The 20321-nt window shown below is 52.5% G+C and overlaps 17 non-coding genes and 1 pseudogene across 17 annotated transcripts; all 18 read left to right on the top strand.

Annotated features, from left to right (window-relative positions):
- Nucleotides 1–601: 601 nt before the first annotated feature.
- Nucleotides 602–792, top strand: LOC144765755 (U2 spliceosomal RNA). Its single transcript, XR_013597621.1, has one exon. It is a non-coding gene; the product is annotated as a U2 spliceosomal RNA (small nuclear RNA).
- A 990-nt stretch (nucleotides 793–1782) lies between these two features.
- Nucleotides 1783–1973, top strand: LOC144765754 (U2 spliceosomal RNA). The gene has a single exon (XR_013597620.1). It is a non-coding gene; the product is annotated as a U2 spliceosomal RNA (small nuclear RNA).
- Nucleotides 1974–2966: 993 nt separating this feature from the next.
- On the top strand, nucleotides 2967–3157 carry LOC144764527 (U2 spliceosomal RNA). The gene has a single exon (XR_013596595.1). It is a non-coding gene; the product is annotated as a U2 spliceosomal RNA (small nuclear RNA).
- Nucleotides 3158–3588: 431 nt separating this feature from the next.
- On the top strand, nucleotides 3589–3809 carry LOC144764426 (U2 spliceosomal RNA; annotated as a pseudogene).
- A 973-nt stretch (nucleotides 3810–4782) lies between these two features.
- Nucleotides 4783–4973, top strand: LOC144765753 (U2 spliceosomal RNA). Its single transcript, XR_013597619.1, has one exon. It is a non-coding gene; the product is annotated as a U2 spliceosomal RNA (small nuclear RNA).
- A 998-nt stretch (nucleotides 4974–5971) lies between these two features.
- LOC144765752 (U2 spliceosomal RNA) lies at nucleotides 5972–6162 on the top strand. The gene has a single exon (XR_013597618.1). It is a non-coding gene; the product is annotated as a U2 spliceosomal RNA (small nuclear RNA).
- Nucleotides 6163–7135: 973 nt separating this feature from the next.
- LOC144765751 (U2 spliceosomal RNA) lies at nucleotides 7136–7326 on the top strand. The gene has a single exon (XR_013597617.1). It is a non-coding gene; the product is annotated as a U2 spliceosomal RNA (small nuclear RNA).
- Nucleotides 7327–8299: 973 nt separating this feature from the next.
- Nucleotides 8300–8490, top strand: LOC144765750 (U2 spliceosomal RNA). Its single transcript, XR_013597616.1, has one exon. It is a non-coding gene; the product is annotated as a U2 spliceosomal RNA (small nuclear RNA).
- A 973-nt stretch (nucleotides 8491–9463) lies between these two features.
- On the top strand, nucleotides 9464–9654 carry LOC144765748 (U2 spliceosomal RNA). The gene has a single exon (XR_013597615.1). It is a non-coding gene; the product is annotated as a U2 spliceosomal RNA (small nuclear RNA).
- A 973-nt stretch (nucleotides 9655–10627) lies between these two features.
- On the top strand, nucleotides 10628–10818 carry LOC144765747 (U2 spliceosomal RNA). The gene has a single exon (XR_013597614.1). It is a non-coding gene; the product is annotated as a U2 spliceosomal RNA (small nuclear RNA).
- Nucleotides 10819–11808: 990 nt separating this feature from the next.
- On the top strand, nucleotides 11809–11999 carry LOC144765746 (U2 spliceosomal RNA). The gene has a single exon (XR_013597613.1). It is a non-coding gene; the product is annotated as a U2 spliceosomal RNA (small nuclear RNA).
- A 973-nt stretch (nucleotides 12000–12972) lies between these two features.
- On the top strand, nucleotides 12973–13163 carry LOC144765745 (U2 spliceosomal RNA). Its single transcript, XR_013597612.1, has one exon. It is a non-coding gene; the product is annotated as a U2 spliceosomal RNA (small nuclear RNA).
- Nucleotides 13164–14153: 990 nt separating this feature from the next.
- Nucleotides 14154–14344, top strand: LOC144765744 (U2 spliceosomal RNA). Its single transcript, XR_013597611.1, has one exon. It is a non-coding gene; the product is annotated as a U2 spliceosomal RNA (small nuclear RNA).
- Nucleotides 14345–15337: 993 nt separating this feature from the next.
- LOC144765743 (U2 spliceosomal RNA) lies at nucleotides 15338–15528 on the top strand. Its single transcript, XR_013597610.1, has one exon. It is a non-coding gene; the product is annotated as a U2 spliceosomal RNA (small nuclear RNA).
- Nucleotides 15529–16501: 973 nt separating this feature from the next.
- On the top strand, nucleotides 16502–16692 carry LOC144765742 (U2 spliceosomal RNA). Its single transcript, XR_013597609.1, has one exon. It is a non-coding gene; the product is annotated as a U2 spliceosomal RNA (small nuclear RNA).
- A 998-nt stretch (nucleotides 16693–17690) lies between these two features.
- On the top strand, nucleotides 17691–17881 carry LOC144765741 (U2 spliceosomal RNA). Its single transcript, XR_013597608.1, has one exon. It is a non-coding gene; the product is annotated as a U2 spliceosomal RNA (small nuclear RNA).
- A 973-nt stretch (nucleotides 17882–18854) lies between these two features.
- LOC144765740 (U2 spliceosomal RNA) lies at nucleotides 18855–19045 on the top strand. Its single transcript, XR_013597607.1, has one exon. It is a non-coding gene; the product is annotated as a U2 spliceosomal RNA (small nuclear RNA).
- A 973-nt stretch (nucleotides 19046–20018) lies between these two features.
- Nucleotides 20019–20209, top strand: LOC144765739 (U2 spliceosomal RNA). The gene has a single exon (XR_013597606.1). It is a non-coding gene; the product is annotated as a U2 spliceosomal RNA (small nuclear RNA).
- The last annotated feature ends 112 nt before the right edge of the window (nucleotides 20210–20321 follow it).

The following is a 20321-nucleotide window of genomic DNA, read 5'->3' as shown; positions in this document are numbered from 1 at the left end:
TTCCCAGCAAGTCAGTGGGAGGGAGGGAGGGAGGCAGGCAGGCAGGCTGGCTGGCATGCAGGCTGGCAGAGAAGTGGACACTGCCCTTGGCTTCTCTGAGCAAGAAGAAAAATACAGAGTCCTTTTCCTTCTCTGCCCGCCCCGCCCGTCCCCGAACGGCCACGAACGGCCAAGCCTTATCTATAGGCCTTAGGCTGCAGGGGAGCAGTGTCCCCGGCAAGCGAGGGTGAGGGGCCGGCCATATCCGGTCAGGGAGCTGTCCAGGGCATCCTGGGCTGATTCCCAGCATCCCCTGGCTGCCAGGCTTTCTGGCCAGCCGTCTGGAAGCAGTGCGCAGGAAGGGGCGGGGCATGCAAATTCTAGAAAGAGGACAACGTGGGTATGCTAAGTGACGCCTGATGAGGCGACAGCCGAGGAGGACTCTGGGAGCCGGGAGAAGGCCTGAGGCCGGGGCCTCCTTTCCACCCAGACATACTGAGCCCTTGCTGGGAGTCGGAAAAAGAGGCGGAAAGGCGGCCAGCGACGGTGCGAGGGAAGAGCCAAGTCCGGGTGAGCCAGGTAGATTGCTTCGGGAGGCGTTGATTCTGAATGGGCCCGGGTTATCGCTTCTCGGCCTTTTGGCTAAGATCAAGTGTAGTATCTGTTCTTATCAGTTTAATATCTGATACGTCCTCTATCTGGGGACCATATATTAAATTGATTTTTGGAACAGGGAGATGGAATAGGAGCTTGCTCTGTCCACTCCACGCATCAACCTGGTATTGCAGTACCTCCAGGAATGGTGCACTTCCCCACCCGGGGAAAACAATGCTGTTGAAAAATAGACGAGAAAACGAGAGTAGCGCTCCACTACCAAACCCTGTAAAGTGGCGCTATTGTGTTTGCGTGTGAATAAAAGCAAACTGGTCACCGTGTCTTGCCTTATTCATGTATTTATTTGACTTATTTGCCGCACCCGGGCCGTGCGTTATTTATTTATTCATTTATTAATTTTTCGGGTTTACGAGAAAAAAAATACAAATAAAAAATTATTTCTTTTTTTCTCCCCTTCTCCATCCAGACGCTGCACTTTGAAAAGAGACAAACGTCGGAAAAAGATTGTTTTTCCAGCAGCAGACTTTCAGTGATTTTGGATCCATTTCACTGGGGAACGAATGGAAGAAGGTTCCCAGCAAGTCAGTGGGAGGGAGGGAGGGAGGGAGGGAGGGAGGGAGGCAGGCAGGCAGGCTGGCTGGCATGCAGGCTGGCAGAGAAGTGGACACTGCCCTTGGCTTCTCTGAGCAAGAAGAAAAATACAGAGTCCTTTTCCTTCTCTGCCCGCCCCGCCCGTCCCCGAACGGCCACGAACGGCCAAGCCTTATCTATAGGCCTTAGGCTGCAGGGGAGCAGTGTCCCCGGCAAGCGAGGGTGAGGGGCCGGCCATATCCGGTCAGGGAGCTGTCCAGGGCATCCTGGGCTGATTCCCAGCATCCCCTGGCTGCCAGTCTTTCTGGCCAGCCGTCTGGAAGCAGTGCGCAGGAAGGGGCGGGGCATGCAAATTCTAGAAAGAGGACAACGTGGGTATGCTAAGTGACGCCTGATGAGGCGACAGCCGAGGAGGACTCTGGGAGCCGGGAGAAGGCCTGAGGCCGGGGCCTCCTTTCCACCCAGACATACTGAGCCCTTGCTGGGAGTCGGAAAAAGAGGCGGAAAGGCGGCCAGCGACGGTGCGAGGGAAGAGCCAAGTCCGGGTGAGCCAGGTAGATTGCTTCGGGAGGCGTTGATTCTGATTGGGCCCGGGTTATCGCTTCTCGGCCTTTTGGCTAAGATCAAGTGTAGTATCTGTTCTTATCAGTTTAATATCTGATACGTCCTCTATCTGGGGACCATATATTAAATTGATTTTTGGAACAGGGAGATGGAATAGGAGCTTGCTCTGTCCACTCCACGCATCAACCTGGTATTGCAGTACCTCCAGGAATGGTGCACTTCCCCACCCGGGGAAAACAATGCTGTTGAAAAATAGACGAGAAAACGAGAGTAGCGCTCCACTACCAAACCCTGTAAAGTGGCGCTATTGTGTTTGCGTGTGAATAAAAGCAAACTGGTCACCGTGTCTTGCCTTATTCATGTATTTATTTGACTTATTTGCCGCACCCGGGCCGTGCGTTATTTATTTATTCATTTATTAATTTTTCGGGTTTACGAAAAAAAAATACAAATAAAAAATTATTTCTTTTTTTCTCCCCTTCTCCATCCAGACGCTGCACTTTGAAAAGAGACAAACGTCGGAAAAAGATTGTTTTTCCAGCAGCAGACTTTCAGTGATTTTGGATCCATTTCACTGGGGAACGAATGGAAGAAGGTTCCCAGCAAGTCAGTGGGAGGGAGGGAGGGAGGAAGGGAGGAAGGGAGGGAGGCAGGCAGGCAGGCTGGCTGGCATGCAGGCTGGCAGAGAAGTGGACACTGCCCTTGGCTTCTCTGAGCAAGAAGAAAAATACAGAGTCCTTTTCCTTCTCTGCCCGCCCCGCCCGTCCCCGAACGGCCACGAACGGCCAAGCCTTATCTATAGGCCTTAGGCTGCAGGGGAGCAGTGTCCCCGGCAAGCGAGGGTGAGGGGCCGGCCATATCCGGTCAGGGAGCTGTCCAGGGCATCCTGGGCTGATTCCCAGCATCCCCTGGCTGCCAGTCTTTCTGGCCAGCCGTCTGGAAGCAGTGCGCAGGAAGGGGCGGGGCATGCAAATTCTAGAAAGAGGACAACGTGGGTATGCTAAGTGACGCCTGATGAGGCGACAGCCGAGGAGGACTCTGGGAGCCGGGAGAAGGCCTGAGGCCGGGGCCTCCTTTCCACCCAGACATACTGAGCCCTTGCTGGGAGTCGGAAAAAGAGGCGGAAAGGCGGCCAGCGACGGTGCGAGGGAAGAGCCAAGTCCGGGTGAGCCAGGTAGATTGCTTCGGGAGGCGTTGATTCTGAATGGGCCCGGGTTATCGCTTCTCGGCCTTTTGGCTAAGATCAAGTGTAGTTTCACTTGCCTCCCCTAGGGGAGGGCGGTCAGTTGGGATGTGCTCATTGAACTTTGTGTGTCAATGATATTCCCAATACGTAGAAACGAGATTCGGTTCCGGATCGACAATGACAGCAATGTCATTACGCATATGACAGTAATGTCATAACGTTTTTAGTAGCCTGGCATGCTGGACTGTTGGGCAGTACCCCAGTGGGGGCTGACTGGCAGGCCGGCTGAATGGCGATTTTTTTCGTAGGTCAGCAGGCGAGACTGGGCTGCTGTGCCAACCGGCTTTGTTTGACAACCGGGCTGATGACCTTGGATGGAACGACAGGGCCGAACGGCATGGCTGGAAGGCTAAGTCGCCCCCCTGTCCAGGCGAACCCTCCTAGGTCCGACCGGCACAAGGCCAACCAGCTAATGGCTGTCTGCGGATTGGTTCCCCGCTTTCAGCTGGGCTGGTTGGCTGCTGGATGGAGGTAGTAGCAGGACAGACCGGGGTTGGCTGAAAAGATAAGCCATGCCTAGTACCCCCTGGGCAAGTAGGCCAGGCGAGACGGCTCGGTTGAAGGGCAAGGCCGGTGGGTGTGGCAGACTGGCCAGACCTGCTGACTGAGGGTGTGACGGGTAGGACAAAAAAAAAAAAAAAAAAAAAAAAAAAAAAAAAAATCTGTTCTTATCAGTTTAATATCTGATACGTCCTCTATCTGGGGACCATATATTAAATTGATTTTTGGAACAGGGAGATGGAATAGGAGCTTGCTCTGTCCACTCCACGCATCAACCTGGTATTGCAGTACCTCCAGGAATGGTGCACTTCCCCACCCGGGGAAAACAATGCTGTTGAAAAATAGACGAGAAAACGAGAGTAGCGCTCCACTACCAAACCCTGTAAAGTGGCGCTATTGTGTTTGCGTGTGAATAAAAGCAAACTGGTCACCGTGTCTTGCCTTATTCATGTATTTATTTGACTTATTTGCCGCACCCGGGCCGTGCGTTATTTATTTATTCATTTATTAATTTTTCGGGTTTACGAAAAAAAAATACAAATAAAAAATTATTTCTTTTTTTCTCCCCTTCTCCATCCAGACGCTGCACTTTGAAAAGAGACAAACGTCGGAAAAAGATTGTTTTTCCAGCAGCAGACTTTCAGTGATTTTGGATCCATTTCACTGGGGAACGAATGGAAGAAGGTTCCCAGCAAGTCAGTGGGAGGGAGGGAGGGAGGCAGGCAGGCAGGCTGGCTGGCATGCAGGCTGGCAGAGAAGTGGACACTGCCCTTGGCTTCTCTGAGCAAGAAGAAAAATACAGAGTCCTTTTCCTTCTCTGCCCGCCCCGCCCGTCCCCGAACGGCCACGAACGGCCAAGCCTTATCTATAGGCCTTAGGCTGCAGGGGAGCAGTGTCCCCGGCAAGCGAGGGTGAGGGGCCGGCCATATCCGGTCAGGGAGCTGTCCAGGGCATCCTGGGCTGATTCCCAGCATCCCCTGGCTGCCAGGCTTTCTGGCCAGCCGTCTGGAAGCAGTGCGCAGGAAGGGGCGGGGCATGCAAATTCTAGAAAGAGGACAACGTGGGTATGCTAAGTGACGCCTGATGAGGCGACAGCCGAGGAGGACTCTGGGAGCCGGGAGAAGGCCTGAGGCCGGGGCCTCCTTTCCACCCAGACATACTGAGCCCTTGCTGGGAGTCGGAAAAAGAGGCGGAAAGGCGGCCAGCGACGGTGCGAGGGAAGAGCCAAGTCCGGGTGAGCCAGGTAGATTGCTTCGGGAGGCGTTGATTCTGAATGGGCCCGGGTTATCGCTTCTCGGCCTTTTGGCTAAGATCAAGTGTAGTATCTGTTCTTATCAGTTTAATATCTGATACGTCCTCTATCTGGGGACCATATATTAAATTGATTTTTGGAACAGGGAGATGGAATAGGAGCTTGCTCTGTCCACTCCACGCATCAACCTGGTATTGCAGTACCTCCAGGAATGGTGCACTTCCCCACCCGGGGAAAACAATGCTGTTGAAAAATAGACGAGAAAACGAGAGTAGCGCTCCACTACCAAACCCTGTAAAGTGGCGCTATTGTGTTTGCGTGTGAATAAAAGCAAACTGGTCACCGTGTCTTGCCTTATTCATGTATTTATTTGACTTATTTGCCGCACCCGGGCCGTGCGTTATTTATTTATTCATTTATTAATTTTTCGGGTTTACGAGAAAAAAAATACAAATAAAAAATTATTTCTTTTTTTCTCCCCTTCTCCATCCAGACGCTGCACTTTGAAAAGAGACAAACGTCGGAAAAAGATTGTTTTTCCAGCAGCAGACTTTCAGTGATTTTGGATCCATTTCACTGGGGAACGAATGGAAGAAGGTTCCCAGCAAGTCAGTGGGAGGGAGGGAGGGAGGGAGGGAGGGAGGGAGGGAGGGAGGCAGGCAGGCAGGCTGGCTGGCATGCAGGCTGGCAGAGAAGTGGACACTGCCCTTGGCTTCTCTGAGCAAGAAGAAAAATACAGAGTCCTTTTCCTTCTCTGCCCGCCCCGCCCGTCCCCGAACGGCCACGAACGGCCAAGCCTTATCTATAGGCCTTAGGCTGCAGGGGAGCAGTGTCCCCGGCAAGCGAGGGTGAGGGGCCGGCCATATCCGGTCAGGGAGCTGTCCAGGGCATCCTGGGCTGATTCCCAGCATCCCCTGGCTGCCAGTCTTTCTGGCCAGCCGTCTGGAAGCAGTGCGCAGGAAGGGGCGGGGCATGCAAATTCTAGAAAGAGGACAACGTGGGTATGCTAAGTGACGCCTGATGAGGCGACAGCCGAGGAGGACTCTGGGAGCCGGGAGAAGGCCTGAGGCCGGGGCCTCCTTTCCACCCAGACATACTGAGCCCTTGCTGGGAGTCGGAAAAAGAGGCGGAAAGGCGGCCAGCGACGGTGCGAGGGAAGAGCCAAGTCCGGGTGAGCCAGGTAGATTGCTTCGGGAGGCGTTGATTCTGAATGGGCCCGGGTTATCGCTTCTCGGCCTTTTGGCTAAGATCAAGTGTAGTATCTGTTCTTATCAGTTTAATATCTGATACGTCCTCTATCTGGGGACCATATATTAAATTGATTTTTGGAACAGGGAGATGGAATAGGAGCTTGCTCTGTCCACTCCACGCATCAACCTGGTATTGCAGTACCTCCAGGAATGGTGCACTTCCCCACCCGGGGAAAACAATGCTGTTGAAAAATAGACGAGAAAACGAGAGTAGCGCTCCACTACCAAACCCTGTAAAGTGGCGCTATTGTGTTTGCGTGTGAATAAAAGCAAACTGGTCACCGTGTCTTGCCTTATTCATGTATTTATTTGACTTATTTGCCGCACCCGGGCCGTGCGTTATTTATTTATTCATTTATTAATTTTTCGGGTTTACGAAAAAAAAATACAAATAAAAAATTATTTCTTTTTTTCTCCCCTTCTCCATCCAGACGCTGCACTTTGAAAAGAGACAAACGTCGGAAAAAGATTGTTTTTCCAGCAGCAGACTTTCAGTGATTTTGGATCCATTTCACTGGGGAACGAATGGAAGAAGGTTCCCAGCAAGTCAGTGGGAGGGAGGGAGGGAGGCAGGCAGGCAGGCTGGCTGGCATGCAGGCTGGCAGAGAAGTGGACACTGCCCTTGGCTTCTCTGAGCAAGAAGAAAAATACAGAGTCCTTTTCCTTCTCTGCCCGCCCCGCCCGTCCCCGAACGGCCACGAACGGCCAAGCCTTATCTATAGGCCTTAGGCTGCAGGGGAGCAGTGTCCCCGGCAAGCGAGGGTGAGGGGCCGGCCATATCCGGTCAGGGAGCTGTCCAGGGCATCCTGGGCTGATTCCCAGCATCCCCTGGCTGCCAGTCTTTCTGGCCAGCCGTCTGGAAGCAGTGCGCAGGAAGGGGCGGGGCATGCAAATTCTAGAAAGAGGACAACGTGGGTATGCTAAGTGACGCCTGATGAGGCGACAGCCGAGGAGGACTCTGGGAGCCGGGAGAAGGCCTGAGGCCGGGGCCTCCTTTCCACCCAGACATACTGAGCCCTTGCTGGGAGTCGGAAAAAGAGGCGGAAAGGCGGCCAGCGACGGTGCGAGGGAAGAGCCAAGTCCGGGTGAGCCAGGTAGATTGCTTCGGGAGGCGTTGATTCTGAATGGGCCCGGGTTATCGCTTCTCGGCCTTTTGGCTAAGATCAAGTGTAGTATCTGTTCTTATCAGTTTAATATCTGATACGTCCTCTATCTGGGGACCATATATTAAATTGATTTTTGGAACAGGGAGATGGAATAGGAGCTTGCTCTGTCCACTCCACGCATCAACCTGGTATTGCAGTACCTCCAGGAATGGTGCACTTCCCCACCCGGGGAAAACAATGCTGTTGAAAAATAGACGAGAAAACGAGAGTAGCGCTCCACTACCAAACCCTGTAAAGTGGCGCTATTGTGTTTGCGTGTGAATAAAAGCAAACTGGTCACCGTGTCTTGCCTTATTCATGTATTTATTTGACTTATTTGCCGCACCCGGGCCGTGCGTTATTTATTTATTCATTTATTAATTTTTCGGGTTTACGAAAAAAAAATACAAATAAAAAATTATTTCTTTTTTTCTCCCCTTCTCCATCCAGACGCTGCACTTTGAAAAGAGACAAACGTCGGAAAAAGATTGTTTTTCCAGCAGCAGACTTTCAGTGATTTTGGATCCATTTCACTGGGGAACGAATGGAAGAAGGTTCCCAGCAAGTCAGTGGGAGGGAGGGAGGGAGGCAGGCAGGCAGGCTGGCTGGCATGCAGGCTGGCAGAGAAGTGGACACTGCCCTTGGCTTCTCTGAGCAAGAAGAAAAATACAGAGTCCTTTTCCTTCTCTGCCCGCCCCGCCCGTCCCCGAACGGCCACGAACGGCCAAGCCTTATCTATAGGCCTTAGGCTGCAGGGGAGCAGTGTCCCCGGCAAGCGAGGGTGAGGGGCCGGCCATATCCGGTCAGGGAGCTGTCCAGGGCATCCTGGGCTGATTCCCAGCATCCCCTGGCTGCCAGGCTTTCTGGCCAGCCGTCTGGAAGCAGTGCGCAGGAAGGGGCGGGGCATGCAAATTCTAGAAAGAGGACAACGTGGGTATGCTAAGTGACGCCTGATGAGGCGACAGCCGAGGAGGACTCTGGGAGCCGGGAGAAGGCCTGAGGCCGGGGCCTCCTTTCCACCCAGACATACTGAGCCCTTGCTGGGAGTCGGAAAAAGAGGCGGAAAGGCGGCCAGCGACGGTGCGAGGGAAGAGCCAAGTCCGGGTGAGCCAGGTAGATTGCTTCGGGAGGCGTTGATTCTGAATGGGCCCGGGTTATCGCTTCTCGGCCTTTTGGCTAAGATCAAGTGTAGTATCTGTTCTTATCAGTTTAATATCTGATACGTCCTCTATCTGGGGACCATATATTAAATTGATTTTTGGAACAGGGAGATGGAATAGGAGCTTGCTCTGTCCACTCCACGCATCAACCTGGTATTGCAGTACCTCCAGGAATGGTGCACTTCCCCACCCGGGGAAAACAATGCTGTTGAAAAATAGACGAGAAAACGAGAGTAGCGCTCCACTACCAAACCCTGTAAAGTGGCGCTATTGTGTTTGCGTGTGAATAAAAGCAAACTGGTCACCGTGTCTTGCCTTATTCATGTATTTATTTGACTTATTTGCCGCACCCGGGCCGTGCGTTATTTATTTATTCATTTATTAATTTTTCGGGTTTACGAAAAAAAAATACAAATAAAAAATTATTTCTTTTTTTCTCCCCTTCTCCATCCAGACGCTGCACTTTGAAAAGAGACAAACGTCGGAAAAAGATTGTTTTTCCAGCAGCAGACTTTCAGTGATTTTGGATCCATTTCACTGGGGAACGAATGGAAGAAGGTTCCCAGCAAGTCAGTGGGAGGGAGGGAGGGAGGCAGGCAGGCAGGCTGGCTGGCATGCAGGCTGGCAGAGAAGTGGACACTGCCCTTGGCTTCTCTGAGCAAGAAGAAAAATACAGAGTCCTTTTCCTTCTCTGCCCGCCCCGCCCGTCCCCGAACGGCCACGAACGGCCAAGCCTTATCTATAGGCCTTAGGCTGCAGGGGAGCAGTGTCCCCGGCAAGCGAGGGTGAGGGGCCGGCCATATCCGGTCAGGGAGCTGTCCAGGGCATCCTGGGCTGATTCCCAGCATCCCCTGGCTGCCAGTCTTTCTGGCCAGCCGTCTGGAAGCAGTGCGCAGGAAGGGGCGGGGCATGCAAATTCTAGAAAGAGGACAACGTGGGTATGCTAAGTGACGCCTGATGAGGCGACAGCCGAGGAGGACTCTGGGAGCCGGGAGAAGGCCTGAGGCCGGGGCCTCCTTTCCACCCAGACATACTGAGCCCTTGCTGGGAGTCGGAAAAAGAGGCGGAAAGGCGGCCAGCGACGGTGCGAGGGAAGAGCCAAGTCCGGGTGAGCCAGGTAGATTGCTTCGGGAGGCGTTGATTCTGAATGGGCCCGGGTTATCGCTTCTCGGCCTTTTGGCTAAGATCAAGTGTAGTATCTGTTCTTATCAGTTTAATATCTGATACGTCCTCTATCTGGGGACCATATATTAAATTGATTTTTGGAACAGGGAGATGGAATAGGAGCTTGCTCTGTCCACTCCACGCATCAACCTGGTATTGCAGTACCTCCAGGAATGGTGCACTTCCCCACCCGGGGAAAACAATGCTGTTGAAAAATAGACGAGAAAACGAGAGTAGCGCTCCACTACCAAACCCTGTAAAGTGGCGCTATTGTGTTTGCGTGTGAATAAAAGCAAACTGGTCACCGTGTCTTGCCTTATTCATGTATTTATTTGACTTATTTGCCGCACCCGGGCCGTGCGTTATTTATTTATTCATTTATTAATTTTTCGGGTTTACGAAAAAAAAATACAAATAAAAAATTATTTCTTTTTTTCTCCCCTTCTCCATCCAGACGCTGCACTTTGAAAAGAGACAAACGTCGGAAAAAGATTGTTTTTCCAGCAGCAGACTTTCAGTGATTTTGGATCCATTTCACTGGGGAACGAATGGAAGAAGGTTCCCAGCAAGTCAGTGGGAGGGAGGGAGGGAGGCAGGCAGGCAGGCTGGCTGGCATGCAGGCTGGCAGAGAAGTGGACACTGCCCTTGGCTTCTCTGAGCAAGAAGAAAAATACAGAGTCCTTTTCCTTCTCTGCCCGCCCCGCCCGTCCCCGAACGGCCACGAACGGCCAAGCCTTATCTATAGGCCTTAGGCTGCAGGGGAGCAGTGTCCCCGGCAAGCGAGGGTGAGGGGCCGGCCATATCCGGTCAGGGAGCTGTCCAGGGCATCCTGGGCTGATTCCCAGCATCCCCTGGCTGCCAGGCTTTCTGGCCAGCCGTCTGGAAGCAGTGCGCAGGAAGGGGCGGGGCATGCAAATTCTAGAAAGAGGACAACGTGGGTATGCTAAGTGACGCCTGATGAGGCGACAGCCGAGGAGGACTCTGGGAGCCGGGAGAAGGCCTGAGGCCGGGGCCTCCTTTCCACCCAGACATACTGAGCCCTTGCTGGGAGTCGGAAAAAGAGGCGGAAAGGCGGCCAGCGACGGTGCGAGGGAAGAGCCAAGTCCGGGTGAGCCAGGTAGATTGCTTCGGGAGGCGTTGATTCTGAATGGGCCCGGGTTATCGCTTCTCGGCCTTTTGGCTAAGATCAAGTGTAGTATCTGTTCTTATCAGTTTAATATCTGATACGTCCTCTATCTGGGGACCATATATTAAATTGATTTTTGGAACAGGGAGATGGAATAGGAGCTTGCTCTGTCCACTCCACGCATCAACCTGGTATTGCAGTACCTCCAGGAATGGTGCACTTCCCCACCCGGGGAAAACAATGCTGTTGAAAAATAGACGAGAAAACGAGAGTAGCGCTCCACTACCAAACCCTGTAAAGTGGCGCTATTGTGTTTGCGTGTGAATAAAAGCAAACTGGTCACCGTGTCTTGCCTTATTCATGTATTTATTTGACTTATTTGCCGCACCCGGGCCGTGCGTTATTTATTTATTCATTTATTAATTTTTCGGGTTTACGAGAAAAAAAATACAAATAAAAAATTATTTCTTTTTTTCTCCCCTTCTCCATCCAGACGCTGCACTTTGAAAAGAGACAAACGTCGGAAAAAGATTGTTTTTCCAGCAGCAGACTTTCAGTGATTTTGGATCCATTTCACTGGGGAACGAATGGAAGAAGGTTCCCAGCAAGTCAGTGGGAGGGAGGGAGGGAGGGAGGGAGGGAGGGAGGCAGGCAGGCAGGCTGGCTGGCATGCAGGCTGGCAGAGAAGTGGACACTGCCCTTGGCTTCTCTGAGCAAGAAGAAAAATACAGAGTCCTTTTCCTTCTCTGCCCGCCCCGCCCGTCCCCGAACGGCCACGAACGGCCAAGCCTTATCTATAGGCCTTAGGCTGCAGGGGAGCAGTGTCCCCGGCAAGCGAGGGTGAGGGGCCGGCCATATCCGGTCAGGGAGCTGTCCAGGGCATCCTGGGCTGATTCCCAGCATCCCCTGGCTGCCAGTCTTTCTGGCCAGCCGTCTGGAAGCAGTGCGCAGGAAGGGGCGGGGCATGCAAATTCTAGAAAGAGGACAACGTGGGTATGCTAAGTGACGCCTGATGAGGCGACAGCCGAGGAGGACTCTGGGAGCCGGGAGAAGGCCTGAGGCCGGGGCCTCCTTTCCACCCAGACATACTGAGCCCTTGCTGGGAGTCGGAAAAAGAGGCGGAAAGGCGGCCAGCGACGGTGCGAGGGAAGAGCCAAGTCCGGGTGAGCCAGGTAGATTGCTTCGGGAGGCGTTGATTCTGAATGGGCCCGGGTTATCGCTTCTCGGCCTTTTGGCTAAGATCAAGTGTAGTATCTGTTCTTATCAGTTTAATATCTGATACGTCCTCTATCTGGGGACCATATATTAAATTGATTTTTGGAACAGGGAGATGGAATAGGAGCTTGCTCTGTCCACTCCACGCATCAACCTGGTATTGCAGTACCTCCAGGAATGGTGCACTTCCCCACCCGGGGAAAACAATGCTGTTGAAAAATAGACGAGAAAACGAGAGTAGCGCTCCACTACCAAACCCTGTAAAGTGGCGCTATTGTGTTTGCGTGTGAATAAAAGCAAACTGGTCACCGTGTCTTGCCTTATTCATGTATTTATTTGACTTATTTGCCGCACCCGGGCCGTGCGTTATTTATTTATTCATTTATTAATTTTTCGGGTTTACGAAAAAAAAATACAAATAAAAAATTATTTCTTTTTTTCTCCCCTTCTCCATCCAGACGCTGCACTTTGAAAAGAGACAAACGTCGGAAAAAGATTGTTTTTCCAGCAGCAGACTTTCAGTGATTTTGGATCCATTTCACTGGGGAACGAATGGAAGAAGGTTCCCAGCAAGTCAGTGGGAGGGAGGGAGGGAGGCAGGCAGGCAGGCTGGCTGGCATGCAGGCTGGCAGAGAAGTGGACACTGCCCTTGGCTTCTCTGAGCAAGAAGAAAAATACAGAGTCCTTTTCCTTCTCTGCCCGCCCCGCCCGTCCCCGAACGGCCACGAACGGCCAAGCCTTATCTATAGGCCTTAGGCTGCAGGGGAGCAGTGTCCCCGGCAAGCGAGGGTGAGGGGCCGGCCATATCCGGTCAGGGAGCTGTCCAGGGCATCCTGGGCTGATTCCCAGCATCCCCTGGCTGCCAGGCTTTCTGGCCAGCCGTCTGGAAGCAGTGCGCAGGAAGGGGCGGGGCATGCAAATTCTAGAAAGAGGACAACGTGGGTATGCTAAGTGACGCCTGATGAGGCGACAGCCGAGGAGGACTCTGGGAGCCGGGAGAAGGCCTGAGGCCGGGGCCTCCTTTCCACCCAGACATACTGAGCCCTTGCTGGGAGTCGGAAAAAGAGGCGGAAAGGCGGCCAGCGACGGTGCGAGGGAAGAGCCAAGTCCGGGTGAGCCAGGTAGATTGCTTCGGGAGGCGTTGATTCTGAATGGGCCCGGGTTATCGCTTCTCGGCCTTTTGGCTAAGATCAAGTGTAGTATCTGTTCTTATCAGTTTAATATCTGATACGTCCTCTATCTGGGGACCATATATTAAATTGATTTTTGGAACAGGGAGATGGAATAGGAGCTTGCTCTGTCCACTCCACGCATCAACCTGGTATTGCAGTACCTCCAGGAATGGTGCACTTCCCCACCCGGGGAAAACAATGCTGTTGAAAAATAGACGAGAAAACGAGAGTAGCGCTCCACTACCAAACCCTGTAAAGTGGCGCTATTGTGTTTGCGTGTGAATAAAAGCAAACTGGTCACCGTGTCTTGCCTTATTCATGTATTTATTTGACTTATTTGCCGCACCCGGGCCGTGCGTTATTTATTTATTCATTTATTAATTTTTCGGGTTTACGAGAAAAAAAATACAAATAAAAAATTATTTCTTTTTTTCTCCCCTTCTCCATCCAGACGCTGCACTTTGAAAAGAGACAAACGTCGGAAAAAGATTGTTTTTCCAGCAGCAGACTTTCAGTGATTTTGGATCCATTTCACTGGGGAACGAATGGAAGAAGGTTCCCAGCAAGTCAGTGGGAGGGAGGGAGGGAGGGAGGGAGGGAGGGAGGCAGGCAGGCAGGCTGGCTGGCATGCAGGCTGGCAGAGAAGTGGACACTGCCCTTGGCTTCTCTGAGCAAGAAGAAAAATACAGAGTCCTTTTCCTTCTCTGCCCGCCCCGCCCGTCCCCGAACGGCCACGAACGGCCAAGCCTTATCTATAGGCCTTAGGCTGCAGGGGAGCAGTGTCCCCGGCAAGCGAGGGTGAGGGGCCGGCCATATCCGGTCAGGGAGCTGTCCAGGGCATCCTGGGCTGATTCCCAGCATCCCCTGGCTGCCAGTCTTTCTGGCCAGCCGTCTGGAAGCAGTGCGCAGGAAGGGGCGGGGCATGCAAATTCTAGAAAGAGGACAACGTGGGTATGCTAAGTGACGCCTGATGAGGCGACAGCCGAGGAGGACTCTGGGAGCCGGGAGAAGGCCTGAGGCCGGGGCCTCCTTTCCACCCAGACATACTGAGCCCTTGCTGGGAGTCGGAAAAAGAGGCGGAAAGGCGGCCAGCGACGGTGCGAGGGAAGAGCCAAGTCCGGGTGAGCCAGGTAGATTGCTTCGGGAGGCGTTGATTCTGATTGGGCCCGGGTTATCGCTTCTCGGCCTTTTGGCTAAGATCAAGTGTAGTATCTGTTCTTATCAGTTTAATATCTGATACGTCCTCTATCTGGGGACCATATATTAAATTGATTTTTGGAACAGGGAGATGGAATAGGAGCTTGCTCTGTCCACTCCACGCATCAACCTGGTATTGCAGTACCTCCAGGAATGGTGCACTTCCCCACCCGGGGAAAACAATGCTGTTGAAAAATAGACGAGAAAACGAGAGTAGCGCTCCACTACCAAACCCTGTAAAGTGGCGCTATTGTGTTTGCGTGTGAATAAAAGCAAACTGGTCACCGTGTCTTGCCTTATTCATGTATTTATTTGACTTATTTGCCGCACCCGGGCCGTGCGTTATTTATTTATTCATTTATTAATTTTTCGGGTTTACGAAAAAAAAATACAAATAAAAAATTATTTCTTTTTTTCTCCCCTTCTCCATCCAGACGCTGCACTTTGAAAAGAGACAAACGTCGGAAAAAGATTGTTTTTCCAGCAGCAGACTTTCAGTGATTTTGGATCCATTTCACTGGGGAACGAATGGAAGAAGGTTCCCAGCAAGTCAGTGGGAGGGAGGGAGGGAGGAAGGGAGGAAGGGAGGGAGGCAGGCAGGCAGGCTGGCTGGCATGCAGGCTGGCAGAGAAGTGGACACTGCCCTTGGCTTCTCTGAGCAAGAAGAAAAATACAGAGTCCTTTTCCTTCTCTGCCCGCCCCGCCCGTCCCCGAACGGCCACGAACGGCCAAGCCTTATCTATAGGCCTTAGGCTGCAGGGGAGCAGTGTCCCCGGCAAGCGAGGGTGAGGGGCCGGCCATATCCGGTCAGGGAGCTGTCCAGGGCATCCTGGGCTGATTCCCAGCATCCCCTGGCTGCCAGTCTTTCTGGCCAGCCGTCTGGAAGCAGTGCGCAGGAAGGGGCGGGGCATGCAAATTCTAGAAAGAGGACAACGTGGGTATGCTAAGTGACGCCTGATGAGGCGACAGCCGAGGAGGACTCTGGGAGCCGGGAGAAGGCCTGAGGCCGGGGCCTCCTTTCCACCCAGACATACTGAGCCCTTGCTGGGAGTCGGAAAAAGAGGCGGAAAGGCGGCCAGCGACGGTGCGAGGGAAGAGCCAAGTCCGGGTGAGCCAGGTAGATTGCTTCGGGAGGCGTTGATTCTGAATGGGCCCGGGTTATCGCTTCTCGGCCTTTTGGCTAAGATCAAGTGTAGTATCTGTTCTTATCAGTTTAATATCTGATACGTCCTCTATCTGGGGACCATATATTAAATTGATTTTTGGAACAGGGAGATGGAATAGGAGCTTGCTCTGTCCACTCCACGCATCAACCTGGTATTGCAGTACCTCCAGGAATGGTGCACTTCCCCACCCGGGGAAAACAATGCTGTTGAAAAATAGACGAGAAAACGAGAGTAGCGCTCCACTACCAAACCCTGTAAAGTGGCGCTATTGTGTTTGCGTGTGAATAAAAGCAAACTGGTCACCGTGTCTTGCCTTATTCATGTATTTATTTGACTTATTTGCCGCACCCGGGCCGTGCGTTATTTATTTATTCATTTATTAATTTTTCGGGTTTACGAAAAAAAAATACAAATAAAAAATTATTTCTTTTTTTCTCCCCTTCTCCATCCAGACGCTGCACTTTGAAAAGAGACAAACGTCGGAAAAAGATTGTTTTTCCAGCAGCAGACTTTCAGTGATTTTGGATCCATTTCACTGGGGAACGAATGGAAGAAGGTTCCCAGCAAGTCAGTGGGAGGGAGGGAGGGAGGCAGGCAGGCAGGCTGGCTGGCATGCAGGCTGGCAGAGAAGTGGACACTGCCCTTGGCTTCTCTGAGCAAGAAGAAAAATACAGAGTCCTTTTCCTTCTCTGCCCGCCCCGCCCGTCCCCGAACGGCCACGAACGGCCAAGCCTTATCTATAGGCCTTAGGCTGCAGGGGAGCAGTGTCCCCGGCAAGCGAGGGTGAGGGGCCGGCCATATCCGGTCAGGGAGCTGTCCAGGGCATCCTGGGCTGATTCCCAGCATCCCCTGGCTGCCAGGCTTTCTGGCCAGCCGTCTGGAAGCAGTGCGCAGGAAGGGGCGGGGCATGCAAATTCTAGAAAGAGGACAACGTGGGTATGCTAAGTGACGCCTGATGAGGCGACAGCCGAGGAGGACTCTGGGAGCCGGGAGAAGGCCTGAGGCCGGGGCCTCCTTTCCACCCAGACATACTGAGCCCTTGCTGGGAGTCGGAAAAAGAGGCGGAAAGGCGGCCAGCGACGGTGCGAGGGAAGAGCCAAGTCCGGGTGAGCCAGGTAGATTGCTTCGGGAGGCGTTGATTCTGAATGGGCCCGGGTTATCGCTTCTCGGCCTTTTGGCTAAGATCAAGTGTAGTATCTGTTCTTATCAGTTTAATATCTGATACGTCCTCTATCTGGGGACCATATATTAAATTGATTTTTGGAACAGGGAGATGGAATAGGAGCTTGCTCTGTCCACTCCACGCATCAACCTGGTATTGCAGTACCTCCAGGAATGGTGCACTTCCCCACCCGGGGAAAACAATGCTGTTGAAAAATAGACGAGAAAACGAGAGTAGCGCTCCACTACCAAACCCTGTAAAGTGGCGCTATTGTGTTTGCGTGTGAATAAAAGCAAACTGGTCACCGTGTCTTGCCTTATTCATGTATTTATTTGACTTATTTGCCGCACCCGGGCCGTGCGTTATTTATTTATTCATTTATTAATTTTTCGGGTTTACGAGAAAAAAAATACAAATAAAAAATTATTTCTTTTTTTCTCCCCTTCTCCATCCAGACGCTGCACTTTGAAAAGAGACAAACGTCGGAAAAAGATTGTTTTTCCAGCAGCAGACTTTCAGTGATTTTGGATCCATTTCACTGGGGAACGAATGGAAGAAGGTTCCCAGCAAGTCAGTGGGAGGGAGGGAGGGAGGGAGGGAGGGAGGGAGGGAGGGAGGCAGGCAGGCAGGCTGGCTGGCATGCAGGCTGGCAGAGAAGTGGACACTGCCCTTGGCTTCTCTGAGCAAGAAGAAAAATACAGAGTCCTTTTCCTTCTCTGCCCGCCCCGCCCGTCCCCGAACGGCCACGAACGGCCAAGCCTTATCTATAGGCCTTAGGCTGCAGGGGAGCAGTGTCCCCGGCAAGCGAGGGTGAGGGGCCGGCCATATCCGGTCAGGGAGCTGTCCAGGGCATCCTGGGCTGATTCCCAGCATCCCCTGGCTGCCAGTCTTTCTGGCCAGCCGTCTGGAAGCAGTGCGCAGGAAGGGGCGGGGCATGCAAATTCTAGAAAGAGGACAACGTGGGTATGCTAAGTGACGCCTGATGAGGCGACAGCCGAGGAGGACTCTGGGAGCCGGGAGAAGGCCTGAGGCCGGGGCCTCCTTTCCACCCAGACATACTGAGCCCTTGCTGGGAGTCGGAAAAAGAGGCGGAAAGGCGGCCAGCGACGGTGCGAGGGAAGAGCCAAGTCCGGGTGAGCCAGGTAGATTGCTTCGGGAGGCGTTGATTCTGAATGGGCCCGGGTTATCGCTTCTCGGCCTTTTGGCTAAGATCAAGTGTAGTATCTGTTCTTATCAGTTTAATATCTGATACGTCCTCTATCTGGGGACCATATATTAAATTGATTTTTGGAACAGGGAGATGGAATAGGAGCTTGCTCTGTCCACTCCACGCATCAACCTGGTATTGCAGTACCTCCAGGAATGGTGCACTTCCCCACCCGGGGAAAACAATGCTGTTGAAAAATAGACGAGAAAACGAGAGTAGCGCTCCACTACCAAACCCTGTAAAGTGGCGCTATTGTGTTTGCGTGTGAATAAAAGCAAACTGGTCACCGTGTCTTGCCTTATTCATGTATTTATTTGACTTATTTGCCGCACCCGGGCCGTGCGTTATTTATTTATTCATTTATTAATTTTTCGGGTTTACGAAAAAAAAATACAAATAAAAAATTATTTCTTTTTTTCTCCCCTTCTCCATCCAGACGCTGCACTTTGAAAAGAGACAAACGTCGGAAAAAGATTGTTTTTCCAGCAGCAGACTTTCAGTGATTTTGGATCCATTTCACTGGGGAACGAATGGAAGAAGGTTCCCAGCAAGTCAGTGGGAGGGAGGGAGGGAGGCAGGCAGGCAGGCTGGCTGGCATGCAGGCTGGCAGAGAAGTGGACACTGCCCTTGGCTTCTCTGAGCAAGAAGAAAAATACAGAGTCCTTTTCCTTCTCTGCCCGCCCCGCCCGTCCCCGAACGGCCACGAACGGCCAAGCCTTATCTATAGGCCTTAGGCTGCAGGGGAGCAGTGTCCCCGGCAAGCGAGGGTGAGGGGCCGGCCATATCCGGTCAGGGAGCTGTCCAGGGCATCCTGGGCTGATTCCCAGCATCCCCTGGCTGCCAGTCTTTCTGGCCAGCCGTCTGGAAGCAGTGCGCAGGAAGGGGCGGGGCATGCAAATTCTAGAAAGAGGACAACGTGGGTATGCTAAGTGACGCCTGATGAGGCGACAGCCGAGGAGGACTCTGGGAGCCGGGAGAAGGCCTGAGGCCGGGGCCTCCTTTCCACCCAGACATACTGAGCCCTTGCTGGGAGTCGGAAAAAGAGGCGGAAAGGCGGCCAGCGACGGTGCGAGGGAAGAGCCAAGTCCGGGTGAGCCAGGTAGATTGCTTCGGGAGGCGTTGATTCTGAATGGGCCCGGGTTATCGCTTCTCGGCCTTTTGGCTAAGATCAAGTGTAGTATCTGTTCTTATCAGTTTAATATCTGATACGTCCTCTATCTGGGGACCATATATTAAATTGATTTTTGGAACAGGGAGATGGAATAGGAGCTTGCTCTGTCCACTCCACGCATCAACCTGGTATTGCAGTACCTCCAGGAATGGTGCACTTCCCCACCCGGGGAAAACAATGCTGTTGAAAAATAGACGAGAAAACGAGAGTAGCGCTCCACTACCAAACCCTGTAAAGTGGCGCTATTGTGTTTGCGTGTGAATAAAAGCAAACTGGTCACCGTGTCTTGCCTTATTCATGTATTTATTTGACTTATTTGCCGCACCCGGGCCGTGCGTTATTTATTTATTCATTTATTAATTTTTCGGGTTTACGAAAAAAAAATACAAATAAAAAATTATTTCTTTTTTTCTCCCCTTCTCCATCCAGACGCTGCACTTTGAAAAGAGACAAACGTCGGAAAAAGATTGTTTTTCCAGCAGCAGACTTTCAGTGATTTTGGATCCATTTCACTGGGGAACGAATGGAAGAAGGTTCCCAGCAAGTCAGTGGGAGGGAGGGAGGGAGGCAGGCAGGCAGGCTGGCTGGCATGCAGGCTGGCAGAGAAGTGGACACTGCCCTTGGCTTCTCTGAGCAAGAAGAAAAATACAGAGTCCTTTTCCTTCTCTGCCCGCCCCGCCCGTCCCCGAACGGCCACGAACGGCCAAGCCTTATCTATAGGCCTTAGGCTGCAGGGGAGCAGTGTCCCCGGCAAGCGAGGGTGAGGGGCCGGCCATATCCGGTCAGGGAGCTGTCCAGGGCATCCTGGGCTGATTCCCAGCATCCCCTGGCTGCCAGGCTTTCTGGCCAGCCGTCTGGAAGCAGTGCGCAGGAAGGGGCGGGGCATGCAAATTCTAGAAAGAGGACAACGTGGGTATGCTAAGTGACGCCTGATGAGGCGACAGCCGAGGAGGACTCTGGGAGCCGGGAGAAGGCCTGAGGCCGGGGCCTCCTTTCCACCCAGACATACTGAGCCCTTGCTGGGAGTCGGAAAAAGAGGCGGAAAGGCGGCCAGCGACGGTGCGAGGGAAGAGCCAAGTCCGGGTGAGCCAGGTAGATTGCTTCGGGAGGCGTTGATTCTGAATGGGCCCGGGTTATCGCTTCTCGGCCTTTTGGCTAAGATCAAGTGTAGTATCTGTTCTTATCAGTTTAATATCTGATACGTCCTCTATCTGGGGACCATATATTAAATTGATTTTTGGAACAGGGAGATGGAATAGGAGCTTGCTCTGTCCACTCCACGCATCAACCTGGTATTGCAGTACCTCCAGGAATGGTGCACTTCCCCACCCGGGGAAAACAATGCTGTTGAAAAATAGACGAGAAAACGAGAGTAGCGCTCCACTACCAAACCCTGTAAAGTGGCGCTATTGTGTTTGCGTGTGAATAAAAGCAAACT

This window comes from Lissotriton helveticus, chromosome 6, assembly GCF_964261635.1.
Source record: "Lissotriton helveticus chromosome 6, aLisHel1.1, whole genome shotgun sequence".
Taxonomy (NCBI): domain Eukaryota; kingdom Metazoa; phylum Chordata; class Amphibia; order Caudata; family Salamandridae; genus Lissotriton; species Lissotriton helveticus.
Note: the sequence above shows the minus strand (reverse complement) of the source record. Positions and strands in the feature narration are given on the sequence as shown.